The following is a 25384-nucleotide window of genomic DNA, read 5'->3' on the forward strand; positions in this document are numbered from 1 at the left end:
ATAACTAATACTGACTCTACATTTTAGGGACAATGTTAACATCATCTGTATTTTTCAGATAGATGTTTCTTCAACATAAATGAAAAGAAATGGTTGATACAGGCCATTTGTATAAGTTTCTTCATAAAAACATTGGTGGTATACTTTGGTCTTTTGCCTGCTGAAGATGGTAAAACTTTATGGATGTGCTAACTGGCCACAAATGTGGGTGAGATTACTTCTGTTGCAGTCAGTGTGACTGCAACAGATGGTAAATATATGAGTATTTGAGTGTACAGTACTGTATAATAGAGCATGATGTGCGCTGGGAAGAGAAATAGAGAAGATTTGAGCAAGGGACTGCACCTATAGGGTGTGTGTATGAATAACTACAGTATTGAAAGGAGCAGCACATGAGCTTTAGCCGAGCATGGCATACTTGACCTCGTTTAGAGGAGAGTGGGTTCCACTTGCATGTCTGTTGGGGCTGCCAGTGGCCAAGATGGGTGGGTTTCGAGGGCCAGGTGAGGCACGTCTGATTGTGAAGTATCTTCTCCACGGTGTAAATCTGCCTGTTGACTTGACAGACATGAAGTGTATAATGACAGAAACTATTTGTATTTAATGCATTTGTTAGGATTGCAATCACAGTTGAACTTGAAGCAGTTAGCTCTCCAGTCACTGAGAATAATTAATCAAACTTTACATTAAATTCATGTCAGTGGAGGCTTTCAAATATAGGTGGTAGCCAACAGAATTACTTACAAGCAGGTAGCAGATCCCTAGGTGCCCCAGAAACCCTATACATCTATCTAAAATCATCACAGGGCATCTGCTTTTGATGATTTTATAATTTACAGAATTGTTCAAATGTATTAGTTAAGGTAGGTTAGACATTATTAGCTTATTACATTATCACTGTGACTTTGTGCCTCATGCTTGTCTCTAAATCTTTAAAATTACTCTTTTTTTCTATTAATGATTAGAAATTACATTTTTAAAACTGTGGAGCTGTGAATGTAGCTTGTAGTGTAAACTCACTTTTCAGCTTACAGATATACACTGAACTCAAGCGAACTCCCAGAGCTACTATGTGTGAACGCAAATGCCTCTGGAGTTTCTGCAGACTTTCTTCACCTGGTCCCCTAGTATAAGTCAACAGAAACTAACAAAGGCAGAAACAAAGGCTAACCAGTACAGACCAGCGCTCGCGTGTTTGTTCCTCAACAACTCTAGGTCTCCTACAAACAAGTTGGATACGATCAGAATGAGAATTACGCCTCATTGTGAGACTATCATCACAGAGAGCTGGCAAACAATAACATCAGGGACACGACGATCGAAGTATCGTCGGCTGCTCTGTTACAGAGTGGTCCGAATGAGGGACTCCAGGAAGAGCAGTGGAGGAGGTTTGTGTCTTTACATGAACGACAGATGGCCCACAGCAGCGGACATTGTTTCAAAACAGTGCTGCCCAGACCTAGAGCTTGTTCTTTCTTCCAGGGTAATTCACAATAATAACAATTATGGCAGTATACATTCCTCCACAAGCTAAGGTTCATGTAGCACTTGAAAAGCTGCATGTTATCAACAAACAGCTGATGGCTCACCCAGAGGGCATTATCATCTTAGCAGGGAACTTGAATCATGCAGATCTCAAACTGGTCATAAAAATGTGAGTTTCCCAACCAGAGAAAAACAAAAGATACATTACCTCATCGCTATGCATCATGCAAACAGATGAATCTTTTTTTCAATCCTTCCAAAACAAATGCACATGCTGGCTAGACCGACTTTTTTACAACAGGACATCACGTCCTGCCTCTGCCTGCTGAACCCCCCAACACCTGAATCCTGCAGAGGATTTGTTGCTGTTGTGAACAAGACTGAGTGGAGAATCTCCCGCTGCTTTGTGCATGTGTGAAAGGAAAACTCAGGACAAAGTCCTGACCCAATCTTGTAGCGTTCCTTCAGAGGTCATGCCTGAAAACAGTTTTTGAGCAGTCGTTAAGACTAGAAAAGCAGCTTTATAAATGTTTACCATTGTATTATACATTTTCTCAAAGATCATATAATGAATGTCTCTCGTGACACAAACATCACAATTTCATATACAACTAAAAGGTTTGCTCACTTTACATTTTCCTTCAGTCAGACATAAACGTTCAAATCTTTTTTTAATTAAAGAACTGGACATTTTCTGATACAGTTCTCAATTGTTTGTGGTTAAATGACAATCTGAGCCTCGGCAGTAGTCCAGTAGTGAATGCAGAAATAGGACTTTGTACTTCCTTTGGATGACCTCAATAATTTTTCCACAAGCCTATTATGTTGGGCCGAGTGTGGTTGAATGATGAGGAACAATTATTTATGAAGGTAATGCTTGAGCCTTTGCTTGCAACCCTGAACCTGCAGCATTTATTCAGGTCAACAGAGCACAAGCAGCACAACCAAAGATTTCCATCAACCGGACATTTAACCATAGTTGTTGGTGAGTGAATAGGTGGAGAGAAGAATTGACTGTACAAACAAATGGTGTGCAAGCAAATAGTTGGCATGGCTTCTGATATAAATTGGACCGACATCCAGCACTGCTTCTGGAATCTATATTTATCTCCTTTCCATTTGCAAAAGCCAAAGATACGCAATATTGCCCTAAATGAGGCAACATGTAGATAACAAATGAAAGTGATAGAATGTGTACAGTTTTTTTTTACTCTCTCTAGTCTAGCTGGCTTGTGAGTTGGTGTGTGCATGCTTTCCTGCATGTTAGTTAGCGATGGTCCTGTGGTGTTGTGCGTGGGACTCCCCAGTCTGCCAAAGTGAGGAGGAGTTTGATCGAGTGATGAAACTTCTTCAAGAATCAAACAGCAGATTAATGGGAGAAATGTCTGAATGTAAAAGCATCAGAAGAAATAGTAGAGTAGGTATCATAGGAGTTACAGCACAATCTTGCTGAGAACAAGCAAATTCCATTCTGAGAGGATGCAGAGCGTTACATTCAATACATGAAGCTAAAATAGTCCCATGGTGTTCAGTGCACAAATACAGTATATCCTGTTGTGAAGCTGAATTTCTACTATTACAGTATATCTGTATATAGATATTTCACTTATTCAATCATTAGTTTTCAGATAGGACTGACTAAGAGACAGCTGTTGTGTGTGTCAGTGAGTGAGTATTTGTGTGTGAGCGAGAGTTATGTTTTTATGTTATGTTTAAGTTCCTTCATGCTCTGCTGACCTCCTGCTCATCGCCCACTTCCTGTCACATTTTGCTGGTTCCACACCTCTACCTCTGGTTCCACCATACTGATTTAGCTGAGAGTGGCGAAACAACAGAAATAAATGCACATTCAGCTGTGCTCACAACTGTAGTATTGGTTGCAGGGACTGAAACAATAATTCAGGAGGGGAATTAACATCAGGCAACCCAAACCATCAGATCGCTTATTCTGTAAGATAACCCTATTTGTTGATGTAACAGGTACCAGGCTATTAGGTTATAATTTGGCCGTTATGTTCACCTTGACGGAAAATCATCCAGATTATAAAATATAATCTATATAAATATCTCATACACAGGTGAAGTATAAGTCGCACTTGATCACCCAACTCATTTGTTGTATCATCGCTGGTTGAGTTGACAGTTCAGACCAACATAACCCTGAGGCCTCCAGGAAAGGCCCTTGTGCTGCTGACAGGCTGTCTGTCTCTGATCAGCTGCTTTCTTCAGTTCTTCACGTTTTCCTCCAGTCCCCATGTCTGGATTTGGGTTAAGGTCCCTGGAGCCTTGTTTCACACTGGAGTAAATCATTTTGAAATGATCCATTTTTTTCAACCTACACAAAAGAGGTTAGGTTTTGGTCTGTGTAAGTTCAAGGATCCAGTATATTTTTTTCCCGATAGAATTAATTCAAACTATAGCAGTAGTGGGGGTTTAAAAGCAAGGGCATGAAGGTTTCTCGCATGCACAATAGATTCTGAGTGACAGGTACACAGACTAAAGAGTGTACGTGAAGTTCTGGCATGAGAAAGAGAACTGCAGTGCCACTTGCGTGTACGCGCACAATTGCATCTGAAACTATGTTCTATCTAATAGTGTGAGTGTGCAAGCACGTGATAGCATGAGCAAGCATGTGGCAAAATAGTGCTTTGAAGAAGTGAATTTTATGAAATTAACTAATTGATTGTGTGGAATTGTATAGTATTATCTTTTTCAAATATAGAGATCCTTTGTTTTGAGCAAATGTAAAAAAAAATTAGATTATTACACAGATAGATAGATAGATAGATAGATAGATAGATAGATAGATAGATAGATAGATAGATACGCACAATGAAACACTTACTTCTATAATGTATCTATGTTGTGAACCTGAAGCAGCTGATCAAACTAATGAGGAAATGTCTTCATATTCTACACTTGGCCGTGGGACTCAGCAAAGCTTGCTGCTCTCTCCTTTGTTATTTTGTTTAGCAATAGATAATCTTCAAAAGCAGTTCGTGAAGCTTTTCCTGGGGTCATGTGTTGGGGTTCCATTCTCAAATGTATGCGTTATGCTGATGGCATTTTGCTTTTTGTTACAGATCCAGGCAAATTACTACCCGTACCAGTGATTTAAAAATGAAGGTGTTTTCTCTCCCAGGCAATTACGGAACATAGTACAATACAAGTACGACGCAATCCTGGACAAAACCAATACAGAAATGCAAAGATGGTCTCCACTTTATCTTTCACTGTGGGGCAAAGTTGATAATTAAAGATGAAATGTCCTTCGAATATGAATTTTCTCCTTCAGTGTTTTCCACTGACTACTCCTATACTGCATCAAACTATCCGATATTGGCTACTCTCTTACATGTTTTTTTCTGGAATAGCAGAAAGCCAAGAAGACTTCTGGTTAAACTATTAAAGCCTTCACTAAAACATGGATGAACCTAAAAAATCTGCGATGTTCTTGTTATGCTTTTCCTCCTGGAAGTGCACCCTCATGGTATTCAATAGCACAGTGTGCCAGAATTTCACCTAGACCTAGCCCATCATTTCACATTGACAAGGGGTCGAAAGGCAGGTGACTTGTATTTTCCAAACCAACTCCACTTAAGCTCTGGTTTGAACAATAACTCAAAGCACTTTGCACTATACTTCGCACACATTCATACACTAATTAGGCTGCATCCTGACATGCATTGAACTCTGGAGATCCTCCGCAGTTTGTGGAGGTGGAGGTGTGTGAAGTGTCTGCAGAAAGTCCAAAGGAGCCCAAGTGAGAACTCAGGAGGTCACCACTGGATTCATCTCGAAAGAGTGAGGAGGTAGATCACGTTTCTAACACGCAACAGACACACAAAACAACAACACAGAGAAAAGAAATATCTCAGGATGAAAAAGCTGAGCCATACACAGAGGACACAGACAAAGATGTCTAGAGAGTTTGTGGTGATAAGGGCCAATGCCAGTGTCACTGTGCTGTAAACAAAATCATGTGATCTCCACAGTGGAAATAATACGTCACATCCTGTCTCTGTCTGCCGCACCACCTCTCACCTGAATCCTGCAGAGAATTTGTTGCTGTTGTGAACGAGTCTGAGCAGACGATCTCCTGCTGCGTCGTTCATGTGTAAAAGGCAAACTCCAGAACCGATTCTCCGGAGGTCCTCTCAGGGACATGTGTGAAAACACAGATGATCATCATTGGGGGTAATCTGGGGTTCAATATCCAGCAGGGGGATACATTCAGCAGTCTTGAAACAGTGGCAACAACAGACAATGCATCCAATTTCGTAGGAAAAAGGGAAGTTGACCTAATTACAAAATAAAAGGCTTATGGTTGGATTTATTCTAGGTGATGTATTCCTGTGATCAGTCCAAGAAACACACGGCTGCTTTAAGACACTTAAGCTGCATCCTGACATGCACGGAAATCTGGAGATCCTCCGCAGTTTGTGGAGGTGTGTGAAGTGTCTGCAGAACGTCCAGAGCAGCCTCATGGTTCAGGCTCATGGTTGGATGTATTGTAGGTGATGTATTCCTATGATCAGTCCAAGAAACAAATGGCTGCTCCACCCCCTCCAACCACCTCTCCAGGGCTAGCTATAGCTTCATGACTAACAGTATTTCATCTCTGCTGAGGCTGTGTAAGATGAATGTGCATGTCCCACAAGGACTGGGAGAGGCCCTGCCCTAATGTGACCTATAGTGTAAAGCACTTTTATTGGTCAATACAAGAAGAAAAGTGCTATATAAATGTAGTCCATTTACAGTGCATTATAAGTACTTTACCCCCCTTGCGTTGTTTCCTCATTCCAAGTTATAGTTGTGGGTTTCCTTCTAATAATTTCCATTTCACAACATACAACACTAACATGCGAATACCGTCTGTAGAAGCAGCATCTCCTTACAGCAAGTTGTGTGTTTGTGTTTGTGTGTATGTGAGTGTTAGCTCAGTGGTGTGTGAAAGGTGGAGACAGGGGCGATATTTCTCCCAGACACACTCTGCTCCAGCTCTCTGACTTTGCCATATGGAGCCCATTACATCCATTTATGAACATATTACTCTAGCCACACACACACACACACACACACACACACACACACACACACACACACACACACACACACACACACACACACACACACACACACACACACACACACACACACACACACACACACACACACACACACTTGTAGGACTGATACTCATAAACAAAAACAGAATCATGCGATGGCACCACAGCGGCGGCACAGAGGTAACATATGTAATGTAATAAATAAGAGTGTCCACATTAACCCCTGAGGGGCCTCTGTCCATATGTGCTTGAGTATGTGCTTGGGTCTATGTGCATGTGCATATGTTGTAGAGCCCAAGTGCAAGTCTTCCTATTTGTGTTTTGTCCCATGTACCTCAGTGTCAGTACTATCACATTAGTTCTCTGGCACAGAACCGCTCAGGGTGAGTGTGGGGGGTGGGTATTGGGTCCTAGTGGGTTTGTTTTGACTGTTTCCTCTGTGCACCTCCAAGACCAAGCTGCTCTGTTGCATTTCAATTCATACATATTTTGTGTCAAGCAGTCACATTGCTAAATGTGTGTGTACGTATGTGTGTGTGTGAGAGCAAGACAGAGCGAGAGAGAGAGAGAGAGAGAGAGAGAGAGAGAGAGAGAGAGAGAGAGAGAGACAGAGTAATGCTTCCGCTGTGTCATCACTATGCAGACACCTGGGGACACACAGAAATGCTTGCACTAGATTATGCCTGTATACACACAGAGGCAGTTGAACTGTTGAGATGAGGGTTTGTTGTTAACTCTACCGTAACCCCTATAACAGAGCACCCCTCAATTTTCAGCAGGACTTATTCAAAACCAGCACACACAGGCATCTATTGCACTCCTGTCTGTCCTGGGAGAGGGATCCCTCACATGTGGCTCTCTCTTTTAGGACAGCACCTTGTTGATTGGTAAAAACGGGCTGTAGACCATATGAAATGATTGGTCTGCGTACCTGTCTGTCACTAACTGACCTGCCTCTGGACACCCTGCCTGTGTTCTCATCGCGCATGACCGCAGTCTTCACAAGCTGGAGAGACATACACGACTGAAGCAGAAATAATAGTCTGAATTTAGCTTCTAGCAGTTGTCAGACAGTGAATGTTCCTGTGTTTTCGAGAGGGTCGATGGGAGGGGGTGGGATGTGTTGGTTGGGTTTTTGTTGTTGCCTGCTCTGGCAGCTTTGCAGGATTATAAACCAATTTAAAGTTCAGCTCAGGAATGTGATGGGACTAATTGTGTCCCAGTGATAGCACCCAATTCCGACACATCTGATACGTTTTAGAACTTTTAGATATTATAACTGATGTTGTATGGATGATCAATATTGTAATGGCTGATTTGGCAATACTAAACAAATATTTAAAAGCATGTTTTATTATCTTTTTAACACAGAAAGGAAAAAATACATTGTGAATATAGCTGCTGTTGCTCATCAAAACTTTCATATTGTCGGTTTAAACTTGGGTGAAGGGCATAATGACATTTTCAATGACAATGATTTTAGAATTTTTTTTAAATACTGTAATATAACTAGTTATATAACTGATGGAATATAATGCCAACACTTGACGAAGAGGAACTCTAAAATAACTTCACCTACAACGTGGTGTTTGGTCACGTACCAGTTGGCAGCATTTGTCAGCTACGAAGTGTCCTGTCTGGAACAGGAAGTTGATGTATGAGTTTTGAAAGAGACAACTAGCACAAATCCACAGAGTCCGAAGCGTCTGTGTCCATCAGTCAACAAAACTGCAAACCTGTCAAGGTGAGCAGTCTGAAAAATGAAGCCTATTCTCCAGGAACATTCCTGTTGTTTTGTCTCCCTGAAGTCGATCGACTCTCAGACCAACAAATCACTGAAAACCTTTCCTAATTGGACCGTAGTAAAGGATGAAACCTTGGTAGTGACAGACCTGGTGTTCAGTGCACAGCAGGTCGGTACTCTCTCAGCACCACCAGGTATCATGCCACTGACCCACATTTTTCACTGATACTCTCACCTGATTGGCTGGCTAATTGATTGGCTGTCAGGCTGACTGATGGAGGCTGCCCTGTTAGCCAGCATATCCAAGGTAATGCGCTGATGTAACACCCAAAAGCTCTCCAATCAGCATTTTTCAGTGAACCCAGTGAGCAGGAGAGCGCCGTGTTCATCTATCATTCTGATATTAACTGGTACAGCTCCCCAGGGTCTCACAGTTGACCCCGTTCAAACTGTCTTTAAGTGAAACTGTACTGTCCCCACACACGATAGATGTGTGAGCTTCTCTGACCTTCTCATGTAGGCTAATGGAACTATGTAATAACCTGACTGACTATTACATGGTTGATTCACTATGGTTGAACTGAATTAGATTTGATGTGCACCATCGTACAACACCTTATTTCCGCAGCCAGGCTTCATGCATGTATGACACTTCTTCCTCTAATGTCCACTTTTTTAATATTGCAGCTCAAACTTTAAAATTAAAGTGAACAAGGTAGATTTAGCCTGGTAGAGTACAATCATCACAGCTCCCAGTGTTTTTTTTTCATTTGTTGCAGGTATTTAAGTGTCCAGTTTACCTGTTAGCCATTGGGGCATGCTCAACTGTTAACCTTATTTTTAACCTTTGAATTTTTTTTACTCTGTGATAACCCCTCAAGGAGATACTGTATGTGAACATATTGTGTAGAGTAGAGAACAGAAATAAACACATTGAGTAACAACATCACTTTAGCAGACAGCTGTGGCTCAGGAGGCAGAGACGGTTGTCCACTATCGAGAGGGTCAGTGGTTTGATCTTCGACTCCTCCAATAAGCATTCAAGTGTCCTTGGGCCACATACTGAACCCCAAATTGCCCCTGACGGTTGTGCCGTTGGTGGATGAATAGTGAAAAAAATGTGTGATAGAAAAAAGTACTGCATATAGAAGTGCTGTATGAATGTGTGTATGAATTGGTGAATGCAATTTGTACTGTAAAGCACTTTGAGCAATCGATGAGACTCGAAAAACACAATATAAAAACAGTTAATTTAAATAATAATAAAGCCAGATTTTCAACTGCATTAGTTTGGTACTTCCACTTAAGGGAGAAGCCGCGCTGAAATCTATTTGGTGTTGGTGGTGTGATGATGCCATGAGGCTGCTAGCAGGTAACATGGTCACTATTGGCTGTAACTTGTTCCAAAATAGAAAAGAAGAAAACCTCTATTTGTGTTCCTTCTTAATTAGCAGAGCCAGGTTTTCTGGATGTTGCACTACAGCTAACATGATAGCTTCTTCATTTGGGACTCTCAGAGTCTCTGTTCTTTAGAGGTCAGCTCTCCCAAAATATTTAGCAAAATAAGCTTAGTGGATTCACAGTGAAGAGTCAGTCCAGGCAGCTCAAATGACCACACCATTGCCACTGAGATGTTCCAAGATTCAACTTAAGCTGCTTTCAGACAATGTCTGAGGGAGAGTTTCTCCGTCCAGCCCCCAAGTAAACACTCAGGAGGATGTATGAATGAGCCGATATGAGAAAACACCAAGAGATCGTCCACAGGATTCACCGCCAGCAAGTGGACATGTTGATAACGTTTCTAATACACAACTGATGTTAAAATGAAAAAAATAAAAGATTACAAATACAGTATCTCAGGATTGAAAAAGTCTGGAACCATTTCTGCAGATATTCTCCAGAGTTCATGTCTGAAAACGGCTTTACAGTCATTGGGCGATTTGCTGCTAACAAATAAAGTGAGGAGGACATTGATTCAGAAGTTAGTCACACAACTTGATCAGGGCCACATACATTTTTTTAGGAAAAAGTAAAAAATGAAATGGGGAAAAACTGTCAGAACACTCGTTTCTCTTTGATCTTTGTTTCTGTTGCATCAGCAGTGGACCACATCTTTGAAGTGACTGGCTCCTAGGAGTATTACGGTAGAAGGCGGGTCCTGTTGGCGCGTGGCTGGCTGGCTGGGCGTGTTCTGTGTGTGTGTGTGTGTGTGTGTGTGTGTGTGTGTGTGTGTGTGTGTGTGTGTGTGTGTGTGTGAGTGTGTGCGCGCGTGCGTGCGTGCGTGCGTGTGTGTGTGTGTTTGCGTGTGTTATCCATCCTGTAGGGCTCCTGACCACTCCTGCTGTGTTCAGGCACAGCGCCGGAGGGACGCAGACAAACAGGGAGGGACAGTGAACCGCACCGGAGCTGCCATTGCGCACAACACAAACCATCCGTGACTCCAGACGAGTGGCAGTGTTCCTCCTCCGGCTCGCTTGGATTTACTGTTCGGGGCGTCTGCTGCAGCTGCATGGAGGCAGAATAGAGACTCTGCAGCAGGAAGGTCAGCAGCGGAGGATTAAGTCTGCGGAGGCACAGGCGCCCTGTCCGAACACCGGGACCCCACCCGGCCGCAGGTCTCCCCCAGACGCTGACAGCTGTCAGACAGGTAACATCCATGCAGAGCCGGAGCGTGTCTGTGGTGGTTTATTGTGATCCTGTCAGTGTTTTCTACGTGAAGCTCCATTATACTGCTACTTTCCCACGTTCACCAGATCATCAATATGTCCTGCTGGGATAGTGATGAAGTCACAAAAGGAAGATTCATTTAGTTTAGCTGTGCTACCACCATTATTCCAAATATGTTGTTAGTCCAAATGTTTTCAAGAGTCAATATTGCCATATTCACTCAGTCAGTTAAACCGATTATTTGATTGATTGAGTCTGATTAGTAAATAAATTAAGAAACATTTTCATAATCAGTTGAGGAAACTGGTGCCATCTTTCTGACACATACACCGTTGCTGGTTTTTAGGAATTTCTGTGAATTCTAAATAGTTGAGAAGGGGAATATCTTTAGATTTTGGAAATTGTTAGAAATGGTTATAGATATTTTTAATTATAGTCTTTGTTAATTAAGCACTTAATCGATTAATGGTGGAAATGTGTCCACATAAATAAATCATGAAACAATATTAATGATGATTTGTATTAACAGTGGGCTCCAATATGAGGTAATGTTTTCTTTCCTGTACTTTTATTTTAGAGGTTGCAGTTCATTTCTCTCTGGTTACATTTTAGAGCTGCTAAAATGGAGAAGTTTCTAATTGCTGCTGGACCTGTTTTAGTTTGAAAGCAGCAGGGCAGATTTTTAGTCTAGACGGACAAAACGGAGACGTTTTGAAACAACGACGTAGACACTCACATTTTCTTATTTCAGTCACAACGTAACCTTCACTGATTCCAATCACATGACCCACTTCAGGAAGAACACAACTAGTATTAGCATCATTAACCAGTGTAGAATTCAACATGGATAATCAATTACACACATTGCTGACCCTGTTGTCTCTGCTAACAGCTGTTGAACTGTTCAATTCTGCATTTTACAGTGATACAACTGCTTACATTTATAGGAGACAAGCTATTATTCCAGTGATCTGCAACTATAAACCAAATGCTTCCTGTGTACACTGGCACACACATGCCCAGAGTGATATGCATTTTCAGATGTGTTAGTGTGAACTGAAAACTGATACGCAGCCAAAACAATTGTGTGGACGTGATAATTTTAGTTTAAAAATGAAAACATAGTAGTAATAATGTAGCCACAGCTCCAAAGTATGGTGTTCAACTAGTTTAAAGCATGTCCATGCACATGATAAAAATGTACAGAACATTATCAACAAGCACCCATCCTCATGATGGATGAAATTAAATGGGAATATTTCCTAGTTAATAATATGTTCATTTTAGAGTTTGTAAAGTGTGTTTGAGTACTGTGAAAAGCACTCTATAAATAAAATGTATTATTATTATTATTATTATTATTATTTTTGCAAAGCTTATAATTGAGGATATGTGAAATTGAAACGTAAAAGTAATTTGTTCTTGGGAGGATGAGGTTGTGGGTTAGGGTTCATGTGACATCACAGTAAATATGTGGATATCTGAAACCTTATTTTAGAACTAAATCAACAATATACTGTATATTTAGTCTGGTTATCTAGACTGTCACCCATACTTCTGTTTTGTTTTTTGGAAGTACGTTCAAAGTTTTAGATATATTGATATACAATTAATACCTGCAGGAAAGTTATTGGACAACTTAACTCACCATTATATCCAAAATATAATAACTATTGGAGTGTGGTCTTGCTATAACCAGTACCAGCTGGACCTGCTGTACTGGAGAGTCAACAAGCATTTATGCGCGTCATTGATCAAACCTAATAGCCAATCAAAGATCATGGTCAGTAATCAAAGTGACCAGAGCAGCCAAAGAAGCAGAGACTTTAGTCACTGTTCTCACCTTAAAAGTCTTAACAATCATCTTAATGAAATACTGTGGGCTGAGCACGAATGGAACAGTTGCCAGCACGTAGTTAGGGTGGGGCTTGTGCTCATCGCAGCTCTGTCCTCACGGGACTACATTTGTGAACAGGGACAGAAATGTTCCTTTGAGAGGTTTTCTGTTTGTGAATACTGTTCTGTGTGTTTGTGTCATGGTTTTGAGACTGACGGAGCAACAGAACACACATTCAGTCTTAAATAGTTTTCTGTCTCATTCAAACAATATGTCTGTTGGTGTTACACATTGACTATGGGTCAACTTCAGAGAGCAACCTCCCTTTGCCTTAATAGTCTTGGGGGAACAACAACAGCACAACATCATTGAAAGAGTCCATTTGTGTGGTTGAGACATGATGCTTGTCTGTAGTACAGAATTGGGAGTTTAATATGCAGTATTTAGGTTCCCTTCGTAGTCCCTTTGGCCCTGATAGTATAAATCCTTTGCCCCTGAAGAATATCACAGAGCAATGTTTTCTGAAGAGACTTCTCCGTGGCTGACGATGGAGCCCTCATTTTAGTGCGGTTAATGAACCGCTGGTCTCTGTTATCTCAGCAGCCATAAAGAGATCCTGGTAATAACTGAGTGTGACAATGCTGGGGAGGACAGGAGGGTCAGGGTGCGGTGTGAGGGTATTCAGGGTGAACAATAAGTCTTGCACGCTGTTACCATTGGGACATAGTAACTTATGGTATATGAGGACAGTGCACACTAGCCTGGTTATCTCTACAGTGAAGATATTATGAGAATAAAAAGCTGCATTGTTTATGTGTGTGTGTTTGTGTGTGCGTGTGTGTATTCTGCCTGGAGCACACATCATTTGCTGATTTGATCAGTTGTCACAGTTATCTTATGTGTAATCTATTGTGCTAATGATGCACACACCCAAAAACACTGAAGTAGTCTAGTGTTTATGACAGCTCTGCTTCACAAAGAAAATTCACCATTGTATCTTGAATAATGTACATTCGTGCTCTTATATTATATATATCTTCTTGTGTGTGTGTGTGTGTGTGTGTGTGTGTGTGTGTGTGTGTGTGTGTGTGTGTGTGTGTGTGTGTGTGTGTGTGTGTGTGTGTGTGTGTGTTTGTAGCTGCTTATTCTCTGGTTGAATGAGGAAAGAGGGAATTACCGTAGAACGGATGAAGGAGATGATGGAGTTGGAGGGTAAAGGAGGATCGGATAGTGAAGACGAGGAGAAGTATGCTGAGAGGAGAATGAGGAAAGGATGGGGTGGTGGTGGGGGCGAGGCAGAGGCAGAGGAGTAAGGGAGACTTCTTTCTAGCCTTTTTACTGCTCTAAATTGCTTTGACAGCAGCTCTATTGGCTTTATTCTGCTGTTTCTCTAACAAAGCTACCAAAAACTACGGTAACTATTGTATAGTTCAACTACACCTACTGTTGCAGTCTTTCCTCTTGGAGTTCATCAAATTATTAAATCGTTTTTATTGTAAAAACATTGGAGCATTACTCTGTTTGAAATTTGGCAAATCTTTAACAAATCTTTTAATACTGTCAGCAGATTCTTTTACATTTTCTTAATTGCATTTTGTATTGCTAGTGTGGGTGGCATGGTGGTGCAGTGGTTCTCATTGTTGCATCGCAGCAGGAGAGTTGTGTGTTCAATCTTGATGGCTCGCTGGGGCTTTGGATCTTTAAAAAGCGGCAAGCTTTGACGACAGGCTGAGCAGCTGTCCCACATTATCTGGAAAACAGTCCAATGGTTTCAGATGAAGGATGTCTCTGCCTGTGGATTCCAAATGAATAAACAGGTGGAGGTAACATAAGCTATTAATTGATCAGATGTTAAAATGATTCGTTCTCAAATACAATTTAAGACTAACCCTATTTGCAGATTAATCAATAAAGACAGAAATCGGTGGAACAAGAACTCACTCAGAAGGGCAGAACCAATGAGTGAAATATAGTTGTGGATGGGCATTGATCTAACTGGAATAAGTAACACAGAGTGTGTCATCAACCAACAATGCTATAGTCTTTCTGCCCTATAGAGTAACTACATTGTAAGTGATGTAGTTATTTTTAAAAGATGAAGTGGGAACACTGTTGGCCCAGTGGCTGTTGCCTATGCTATATGCGGATATGTTGTCTAACTGCCAGTACTTATCAGCTCATGCTTTGAATTGTACTTTAAAGGTCTTTTTTATTAAATTGAACTCTCAAGGAGACAGATCATTCAATTCTAAAACTTAAAAGACCAATATCACCAGTGATTGACTCATTGATTACATATATATGTGTCCAATCCTCTACCCCAAACAGGATACAAAACATTTTTAATACAGGAAAACAAAACTAGGGCAACAGCCGAGTCACAGTTTCATCATGTAGTGTCTTCATAAAGCACAAACGGACATGTTTAACTTCCTGTACAGAAAGAGTACAGATCAGACAAACACATGGTGTTGATGAATGTTTTTTCTGGCCTGTTTCCCTCTGCGTGCATAGCACAGAGGTGCAGTGGTTAGCACTGTCGTCCCACAGCAGGTTCATGGGCCTGGGTTAGGGTTATACATTTCGTTGTGGAGATTGCATGTTCTCCCTGTGTCTCTGTGGTTTTCTCAGGGTGCTCCGGCTTCCTCCCACAGTCCAAAGACATCTTAGGAATTGAATGGAAGTTGATTGGAGATTCTACATTGACTGTAGGTGTGATTAAATGGTTGTTTGTCTTTGCATATTGGCCTTGTGATACGCTGGTGACCTGACCAGGGTGTACCCTGCCTATTGCCCAATGTCAGCTGGGATGGATTCCAGCCCCCCGCAACCATTAATAAATGGATGGATGGTGAATTGTGATGGATAAAAAGACTCAAACAATGAATGTGTGAATGAAAGCCTGAAGCAGTATATCTTATTCTTCTGTACCATAGAGCTCTATCACTGAGCCGCACTGTTGCACTGGGTGACATGTCCCTTCATTACCATGAACACACACACTGTAGCTGCTCTCACTGAGAACCTGACGTCATGATGCATGGCTAGCTACACCTGTGACCCGACTGTACCAGGCACGTATCGTCCATGCTGACAAATTTAGCTTCTATATTTCAGGGTAAACTGTACAGCTAACGTTTAATGTTATTGGAGCTGAAGTCAACATGTGTAAGTCAACATTAAGCCAGATGAAACCACCTATTGTCAAACTGTTCTTTGTGTTCAAATTTGGTTCTGCAAATCTAAGGTTACATAACAAACTGTCAGGCACCTTCGGGCTCTAAATACAGTCTATCTCTGGAGGGGATAGAGTAAGTGTTCGACAATGACCTCTCTGACCAAAATCAAAGACTGTGAATGGCATGCTCAGTCACCTGTGTGTGATGATACGTTACCAGTGTGTGTTTGTCTCTGCTCCCATGCTATTATTTCACCTTATTACAACTCACAGCCTGTTTTTACAGGTAGACTAAGTGACAGTTAGACAGAGCTCTGGTGTGTGATGCTTGCCAGACTTGTGTTAACATGCACATAGGTTTGTGCACTTTGGTGTAGAGGTATGTTGGTGACAATTTGATTGTGCCAACGATGAGGAGAGGGACAAGGAGGGAGCGGTAGATGAGGGAATGGCTAGCTAGCTATGGCTATGGACCAGAAGATCATATGGCACCCTATATGGGCATCATGTGTCCGCTGTCAGAGCAGCAGTGTACACTGTCCCAGCTGCAATCCCAATTCACATAGCACCCTGGAGAGTCCATGGAAGTGGAACTGAATGCTGAAAATTGATTTATGTTCAGATTAGTGAAATTATTGTAATTTTCATTGAACATCAATTTTGGAAATATTCTTAACTTCAACTGAAATCTTGATGTCAGATAACCTGTATACGTTACCTCATACAGGTAATAATAAAGAAAAAAAGGACAGGATTTGACAATTAGTTTCACTAAGACAAATGTTGATATAGGTATTTTATTAATCACTTAGTCAATGATAATTTTAAATTAATGATAATTTCTGTTTTCTTTGTTCTGATATATGAGCACTTTCAGATTCAGAAAACTATGGTGTTTGAGTAGTGTGAGTGAACAAAATCTGCCAAAACCATGGCTGAGTGTTGGACTCAGAGAGCCAGGGTTTCATTTCAGACCTGAGGAATCAATCCTGTCACTGTTGACAACCGTGATTATAGCTCATTATCACAACGGCCGTAGTGATCGTTCTAAACCTGACTGTTCGACATGGGCTGTTTCCTTTTCCTTTGGTAATGCTCCTCCAGAGACTCCACAGACTGACCGTTAAGGCATGCTGCCCCCACCCCTCCTTTCACACACACACACACACACACACACACACACACACACACACACACACACACACACACACACACACACACACACACAAGCACACACTGACCGCAACAGGGAGCTGGTGGCTTGTTTATTGACACATTTTTTTTAATATTGAATGTATCGCAAATCCAAATCGCACCAAACTTGTCACTGCACTTCCAATAACCACTAAGAATACACGTGAAGTCAATTAGATGGATTGTTCACAAGATTTGTGTTCCACATACATTGGGGTGGCTGTGGCTGAGGGGTAGAGCGGTCGTCCTCTAATCTGAAGGTCGGCAGTTCGATCCCCAGTCTTCCCCATCTGCATGCCGAAGTGTCCTTGGGCAAGATGCTGAACCCCGAATTGCCCCTCATAGAACAACAAAGTGCTGCTAATAGATACACTGTATGAATGAATGTGTGTGTGAATGGTTGAATATGAAACTTTACTGAGTGGTCTTGAGTGGTCATCAAGACTAGAAAAGCGCTATATAAATACAAAACCATTTACCATAATGTACAACCAGAGAGACAGACAGACATTTGTGGAATTAGTAGGTAGATTTTCCAAGCTAAGTTTGCCAATATAGCTGAAGTCAGAGCTGGGGATCAGCAACACATTATTAGCCGTTTGATATTGTAGTTAGGGTGAAGGGTCATGTTATCCATTACTGTTTTGTTTCTAAAATTATAAAGAGCCTTTACCTTTCTAATATATCTTGTATGAACTTGTAGCAGTGCCTAAAATGCCCTCTTCTTCTCCTTCAGAGTTGAGTTCCAACTCAGTTCTTGGTTCATAATGTTGGTAAACTGATTAATTCACTTTATTTACAAGCTCTAAAATGTGATGCGTATTATTATACTGCATTTATCATGAAACACTTAAAGGCTGCAGTAAGAAATATTTTTTCGAAAGAATGGATCAAATGATTGTTTAATGTTGAAGGTGTTGTTTAATACGATAATCCAATCCTGAACTGCATGTAAGGAATTTTCACAGGTGATGAAAACTTATGTCTGACAAATATATCTCAAAGGTCCCTTGAGTACTTCTTTTCAAGCTTTCATCTGCATTTCATGAGCCGTTTTCAGACATGAACTCCGGTGTCTGGACTTGAATTGTGCCTGGACTTTCTCAGGAGTTTGCCTTTCACAAATGAAGAACGCAGTAGGAGATCTCCACTCAGATGCATAGAGAATTTAGAAATTTCTGGTGAGGTTTGGCACAGCATACATATGCAGGACATAACATATGAATTCCACTGCAGACGTCACTTGTTTTCGTTTGCAGTGCATCAACGCCGGCATCGTCCCTTATCGCCAAAACTCAACGTGTATGGCTCCTCGTCTTCATCCTGAGATATTTGTGTTCATTTAGTTTTTTTCATTTTTGCTTCTGTCGCATGCTAGAAACATGTAGCGCTCATTTGTGTGGAACTCCCCCTGACTACTTGTTTATGTTTTATTTCCTCCTGAAGTATATAAGCTCAGTGACTAAATAAATGAGAGAGTTTGTGGTTTTGTGTGAATGGATCATAATGTGTCCATGCAGGCAGCTGAGCACCAATGTGTGTGTGTGTGTGTTTGTGTCTATGTGTTTTACATCTTAAGGGGGACTTCACCCTGAATACACACAAACTCATGAGCAATTGTCCCCACAGGTATAGACAGCATTTTGCTGGTTAACACTTGGTTTCAGGATTAAGGGATTTGGCATTTCTTTGTGATGGGGTAAGGGATTAATAAATGCATTATGTCAGTGAGTGTCCCCCATATACTGAAACAAGTGTGTGTGTGTGTGTGTGTGTGTGTGTGTTTGTGTTTGTGTGTGTGTGTGTGTGTGTGTGTGTGTGTGTGTGTGTGTGTGTGTGTGTGTGTGTGTGTGTGTGTGTGTGTGTGTGTGTGTGTGTGTGCAAGAATCATGGGTACAGTCTATTTTCTGTGTCTAGGGACTGCAGCTTGGAGCAAAGGATTGTGGGTGAAGTCTCGTTCTGGTTGACTTGCCTTGACAGCAAGCAAGAGAGCAAAAAGCGAGCGGGGGAGGGAGAGAGAGAGAGAGAGAGAGAGATAGAGATAGAAAGAGAGAGATGGTCTGTAATTAGTGCTCAAGGCCAACCGACGGCCACATTCCACATCTGTAAATGACAGAGTGCAGGATGGACTCCTCTCTCTCTTTGTGCCTTTGCCTTTTTCTATAGAATCTCTTTCATTGTGCGCACATTGTTTTCCCTGAGCACAAGGCGTCAGGGGCAATTTGGGGATCTTTCCCAAGGACACTCCAGCATATGGAATGGGAGAGACGGAATGGGATCATACCTTTTAACCCCTGTTCAAACCTCTTTGTCTGCTCTCGGGTAAACTGATGCTGTACCAATGTCCTGAGCTCCAGTTTGGCTTCTCCTCTTCACACTCAGGCTGCTGTGCTGAGCGCTTGACGAATAAATGCTCTCAGATTTCTGCTCTTGTTCTTTAGATTTTTGTGAAATGACCCTGTCAAAATAACCCAACCAATAGAAAGCCACGTATGACATTGACCAATGAAATATCACTGCCTTACTGCGAGTCCATTCATTTTTTTCTTACAGTGTGTAGCTGCTTTCAGACATGCATTGAAATCTGGAGATCCTCATGGAATAGGTCCGAAAGTCTGAGCCATCCAAAACAGGCTTTTCACACTGCAAGTGAGCCGACACATGGTTCAGTTTGATCTGGACAGAGAACGGCTTTTTTGGTCAGACTAAATCTTGGTCCGGACCAAACAAGACAGTTGAAAGAGTGAGAGCAGAAAAGACTCAAACTGAAGCACTGAACATTTCAGCTCAACAGTATATCTGAGAATCTGGACATGAAATGACAATGTAATGCTCTCAAAATGAAAGACCATGCTCAATGACGTCAGTAAGGAAGTCAATTGTTTTATCCAGCTTAGTCAGTCTGTTTAGTCTCCATTTTTGTCCATTATAGTATCCAAACCTCCAGAGGATAAAGGAGATGAAGGCAGTCCTCCTCATTCTCCACCTCTTTTTTACCTTTATCACCACTTTCTCCTGTGACACACATTCTTTCATCATTAAAATTCAGTTGAGTTAAAATCGGGTTTCCTTAGCTTACAGATGGTTTGCCTCCCTTACATTCTAACACTTTCACAAGAACAATCATTTGATGCACTGTCCTTGTTCACATGACCTCAGGGACCCAGCAGTGCTGTGAAGAATATCTGAATCACTGAGCAGAAGAATTCTGATATGTAGCCTGTGCCTCACTGGAAGCCAGTGAAAAGAGGACACTTTTGAGGTGATGTTGGACTTACGGCTAAAGTTTGCCTGAGGTGTTCTGTACAATCAGCAGCCAGGTCATCAGGACAAGGATGTACAGTAGTACAGACAAGATGAAATAAAAACCTCATTACAAATATAATCGTTAGAGGAGGATCTAGTGTTGACAATGCTCTGGGACAATCTGAAACCTCAAAAGAAGATATATAAAATAAAACAGTTATTGAGCTGCTTGTTTCTGCCAAGTGATCACATGATTTTTCATATGCATGAATAGAGAGGAGCAGCATATAGAAAACACAGGGTTGTATCCCACATTTCTTACGTTGTTCTTTCTTCTAATTGAAATCATCATGTCTTTTTTTTCAAAAAGAAATGGTAACTTCAAATGCAGTACTGATTCGAACATCTATTTTGGTTTCTGATAAATCTATTACATAGGAAATTAATTTTTAAAGAAATGTCAGGTCACAGTTGTCATTTTTATTAGAGTGATATAAACATTGGAATTAAATGTAGTACGTAGCACAACAGTGGATGCTCAAAGGCAATGATTATTAAGCAAAATCCTAAAACTAACCCACCAAACCGACATAGTATCTCTCCTCATTAGCAGCTTCCTGTGTGTTTATTGGTGTAGGTGTGTTAAGGTGTGTGGGCACCAGTTCAGCTATAGATTTTTTCAGTTCTTCCAACCCTAAAACAATTGTGATGTGTGTCAGTGGTGTTGTGTCATGGTTTGTCACAGTGGGACATTTAGGATGAGTGGGAGGGAGGTGAGCTCTGCATTTGTCTGATCACTCACCTTTATCTTGGAATCCTTTCGCCTCCTGCACGTTTTTGTGTTGTAGGGCTGAAAAGCCAGGCTCTGAAATAATTATCCTGCTATACAATTTGCTTTTGTCATTATGTGTGGGTGTAAAGCAGTTTTTAATTGTTACATTGCCATGATAAGGAATCACATGCAGAGTATAATAGGCCTGTTATATTCCTACAGCCATGATATTGACGAGATGTCCTAGATGGATTTGTGATAAGGCAGCTGCTGCCTGTGTGTCTGAGTGTCTGTTGTAGCGTGACTGTAGATAAGGAGTGGAATTTAAAGGAATGTTCAAACATTTTAGGAAATATGCCTGTTTGCCTTTTTAGTCTTGAGTCTGATGAGAAGATAAGTACATGTTTTGTCTACACAACAGGACGTGTTTTTCATCACCTAAAAGTGAAAAAATACACTTTGGTAGCATGGATTGCTAATATGACAGTAAAGATTTGTACAGTGTCTGACATTCTGTCACAAATAGCAATCCCTTCAGTGTAGTAGTATGTATATTTCCTTATACTGACATTGCATCAATGTGATGGATAAGATGATTTTAATATATTCAATTCACTAGATTTGACAAAGACAGATTGTATCTGGGCAAACAAGAAGTTTTTCCTACTTCCTGTTTTACACCTTTTGGTGTCAGAGGCCTCTGTCATGATCTGACTTTTTATCCAGTTTTGATCCAGTTTTAGGCCACATCTTTACAAACCACTTTTAGATCCTGGTCTTTTTAACCATATATTTGAACTGGATGAAGGATTCTAGTCATCTGACGAGGATTTTAAAGTTATTTTAAGGACATGTCTTCTGCTGGTGCTCTCAAGGAAGAGCGAGAACTTACGTCTGAGAAAGCCATAAACCCCTTTTTTAAATTACTCTTTTACCCGTGGGATTACTTTTATCTTATCGTTTTAAGTTTCCCATTTTAAATATTGTGTTTTATGAGTTATGCCTGGACTAAATTCAACTATAATGGCTGTGTGTGTGGAATGTAAACACCAATACTCACAGTTAAGGGAAGACATCCACCTCTTAAAATCTGAGCTTCGGAAAAAGGATTATGTTGATTGAAGGCTTTGTCTCCATTGCTGCTGCCCAGTCAAAGCACATTGCCTCGATGCAATCCTTAAGTCTTGCTGTCTGGGCAAGACTTAGGGAGAAAGTCAGCTGAAAGGGAGATCTGTTTGGGGGGGAAGTTATCCACAACCTCCTTTAACCCTCTCTAACTGCTTCTCGCTCCTGGCGGACGAGCCTCCCGTCCATCCTGGGGATGCCTCCTCAGACACGGCCGCATCAACTCCACCTGTGGCCATACGGGTCAGGCAGCATGTCGCTCCACCGCGGGGAAGAACCGTCACCTGATGCTCAGGGGGTCTTCCTCGGGCTGAGCCTTCCCACTGCTGTCCGCCTGCGCAGACCCTCCAGCCTGAACCGTCCTCAGTGTCCGCTGCCCCGTCCAGGCAGCTCGCTCACATCACTTCGCTCACATCACCTCAATCAGCTTGCCCCTCTCAAAACCAGAACTGTCTCCTTCAACCACACTGCTCCCCGGTTCACCCCTCAACTCCGTCTAATGAAATCAAGAAAACACCAACTAGAGCGGCATTGCAATCAAACCGGCCTCACAGTACACACCCTGGCATACAAAGCATACATTCAGCAGTACACTGCACGCTCCACCTACTACTCTGGCCTCATCCACTCCGGTTCTGCTAACCCCAGCCCTCAAACTTGCCTCTGTCACACCCATCCTCAAAAGGCCTTGACCCTGACAGCCCCAACAACTACAGACACATCTCTAATCTTCCCTTTCTGTCAAAAATACTGGAACGTACTGTTGCCTCCCAACTCAAAACCCACCTGGACTCCAATCAACTATACGAACCAATTTCAGGATTACATTACAGCTCCCCTGGTAGCTAGCTGTAGTATCTACCTATGAATTCCACATACACTACCGTTCAAAAGTTTGGGGTCACCCAGACAATTTCATGTTTTCCATGAAAACTCACACTTTTATTTATAAAATGAGTTGCAAAATGAATAGAAAATATAGTCAAGACATTGACCAGGTTAGAAATAATGATTTTTATTTGAAATATTAATTTTGTTCTTCAAACTTTGCTTTCGTCACAGAATGCTCCATTTGCAGCAATTACAGCATTGCAGACCTTTGGCATTCTAGCTGTTAATTTGTTGAGGTAATCTGTAGAAATGTCACCCCACGCTTCCTGAAGCACCTCCCACAAGTTGGATTGGCTTGATGGGCACTTCTTGCGTACCATACGGTCAAGCTGCTCCCACAACAGCTCAATGGGGTTGAGATCTGGTGACTGCGCTGGCCACTCCATTACAGACAGCATACCAGCTGCCTGCTTCTTCCCTAAATAGTTCTTGCATAATTTGGAGGTGTGCTTTGGGTCATTGTCCTGTTGTAGGAGGAAATTGGCTCCAATCAAGCGCTGTCCACAGGGTATGGCATGGCGTTGCAAAATGGAGGGATAGCCTTCCTTATTTAAAATCCCTTTTACCTTGTACAAATCTCCCACTTTACCAGCACCAAAGCAGCCCCAGACCATCACATTACCTCCACCATGCTTGACAGATGGCATCAGGCACTCTTCCAGCATCTTTTCACCTGTTCTGCGTCTCACAAATGTTCTTCTGTGTGATCCAAACACCTCAAACTTTGATTCGTCTGTCCATAACACTTTTTTCCAATCTTCCTCTGTCCAATGTCTGTGTTCTTTTGCCCATATCAATCTTTTCTTTTTATTGGCCAGTCTCAGATATGGCTTTTTCTTTGCCACTCTGCCTAGAAGGCCAGCATCCCGGAGTCGCCTCTTCACTGTAGACGTTGACACTGGCGTTTTGCGGGTACCATTTAAAGAAGCTGCCAGTTGAGGACCTGTGAGGCGTCTATTTCTCAAACTAGAGACTCTAATATACTTGTCTTCTTGCTGAGTTGTGCACCGGGGCCTCCCACTTCTCTTTCTACTCTGGTTAGAGCCCGTTTGTGCTGTTCTCTGAAGGGAGTAGTACACACCATTGTAGGAAATTTTCAGTTTCTTCGCAATTTCTCACATGGAATAGCCTTCATTTCTAAGAACAAGAATAGACTGGCGAGTTTCACATGAAAGTTCTCTTTTTCTGGCCATTTTGAGAGTATAATCGAACCCACAAATGTGATGCTCCAGATACTCAACTAGCTCAAAGGAAGGCCAGTTTTATAGCTTCTCTCACCAGCAAAACAGTTTTCAGCTGTGCTAACATAATTGCACAAGGGTTTTCAAGGGTTTTCTAATCATCCATTAGTCTTCTAAGGCGATTAGCAAACACAATGTACCATTAGAACACTGGAGTGATAGTTGCTGGAAATGGGCCTCTATACACCTATGTAGATATTTCATTAAAAACCAGACGTTTCCACCTAGAATAGTCATTTACCACATTAACAATGTATAGAGTGTATTTCTGATTAATTTAATGTTATCTTCATTGAAAAAAAACAGTGCTTTTCTTTGAAAAATAAGGAAATTTCTAAGTGACCCCAAACTTTTGAACGGTAGTGTATGTCCTGTCTGTCTTTCTGTACGTGGAATATCTTGTGAACCTTTCAACTTATCAGCTTCACACTTGGCATGTGCATTCTTTATGGTACAGAGGAAAATTGGTGTGGTTTTTACATGCGATACATTCAATAATAGTAACAATTTAATACACAGACAAACAGCTTCTTGCAGTCAGCGGGGGAAGGGCAGCATGCCTTTATCATGTCGTCTGTGGACTGGAGCACAAACAAGAAAAAAATAAAGAAAGTAATAAGAAAAATAAGAAATGAAATAATATGCATGATAGACCAGTTAAACCACTCAGAGTTGTCCCCTGAACAAGAAGCATCATTCAATGGTAGAGGTTTTGGAAATTGCACCCTAAGCAAACCATAAGCATGAAATTTGTAATGATAAGCATGAAATTAATCACATTTCAAAACTCAGACACGGGCGCAGCTGAGTACGAGGGTGACCTGGATTTGGAGGAACGCAATCTTGTAATCTACCTTGATCCTGAGAAAGTTATTTCATTATCTTGCAGATCCACTTTTAGTTGAACTTCAAACCATAAATGGGAAACCATGACT

The 25384-nt window shown here is 41.5% G+C and overlaps 1 protein-coding gene across 1 annotated transcript in view; it reads left to right on the plus strand.

The window, feature by feature from the left end:
* The first annotated feature begins 10500 nt into the window (after positions 1 to 10500).
* The window catches only part of dok4 (docking protein 4), a 52253-nt gene continuing 37369 nt past the window's right edge, over positions 10501 to 25384 (plus strand). The window contains exon 1 of the mRNA XM_034581566.1: positions 10501 to 10945. The gene's annotated coding sequence lies outside the window, so the exon portion shown is untranslated. The remainder of the gene's footprint in view (positions 10946 to 25384) is intronic.

The sequence above is a fragment of the Hippoglossus hippoglossus genome, chromosome 3 (genome assembly GCF_009819705.1).
Source record: "Hippoglossus hippoglossus isolate fHipHip1 chromosome 3, fHipHip1.pri, whole genome shotgun sequence".
Taxonomy (NCBI): Eukaryota; Metazoa; Chordata; class Actinopteri; order Pleuronectiformes; family Pleuronectidae; genus Hippoglossus; species Hippoglossus hippoglossus.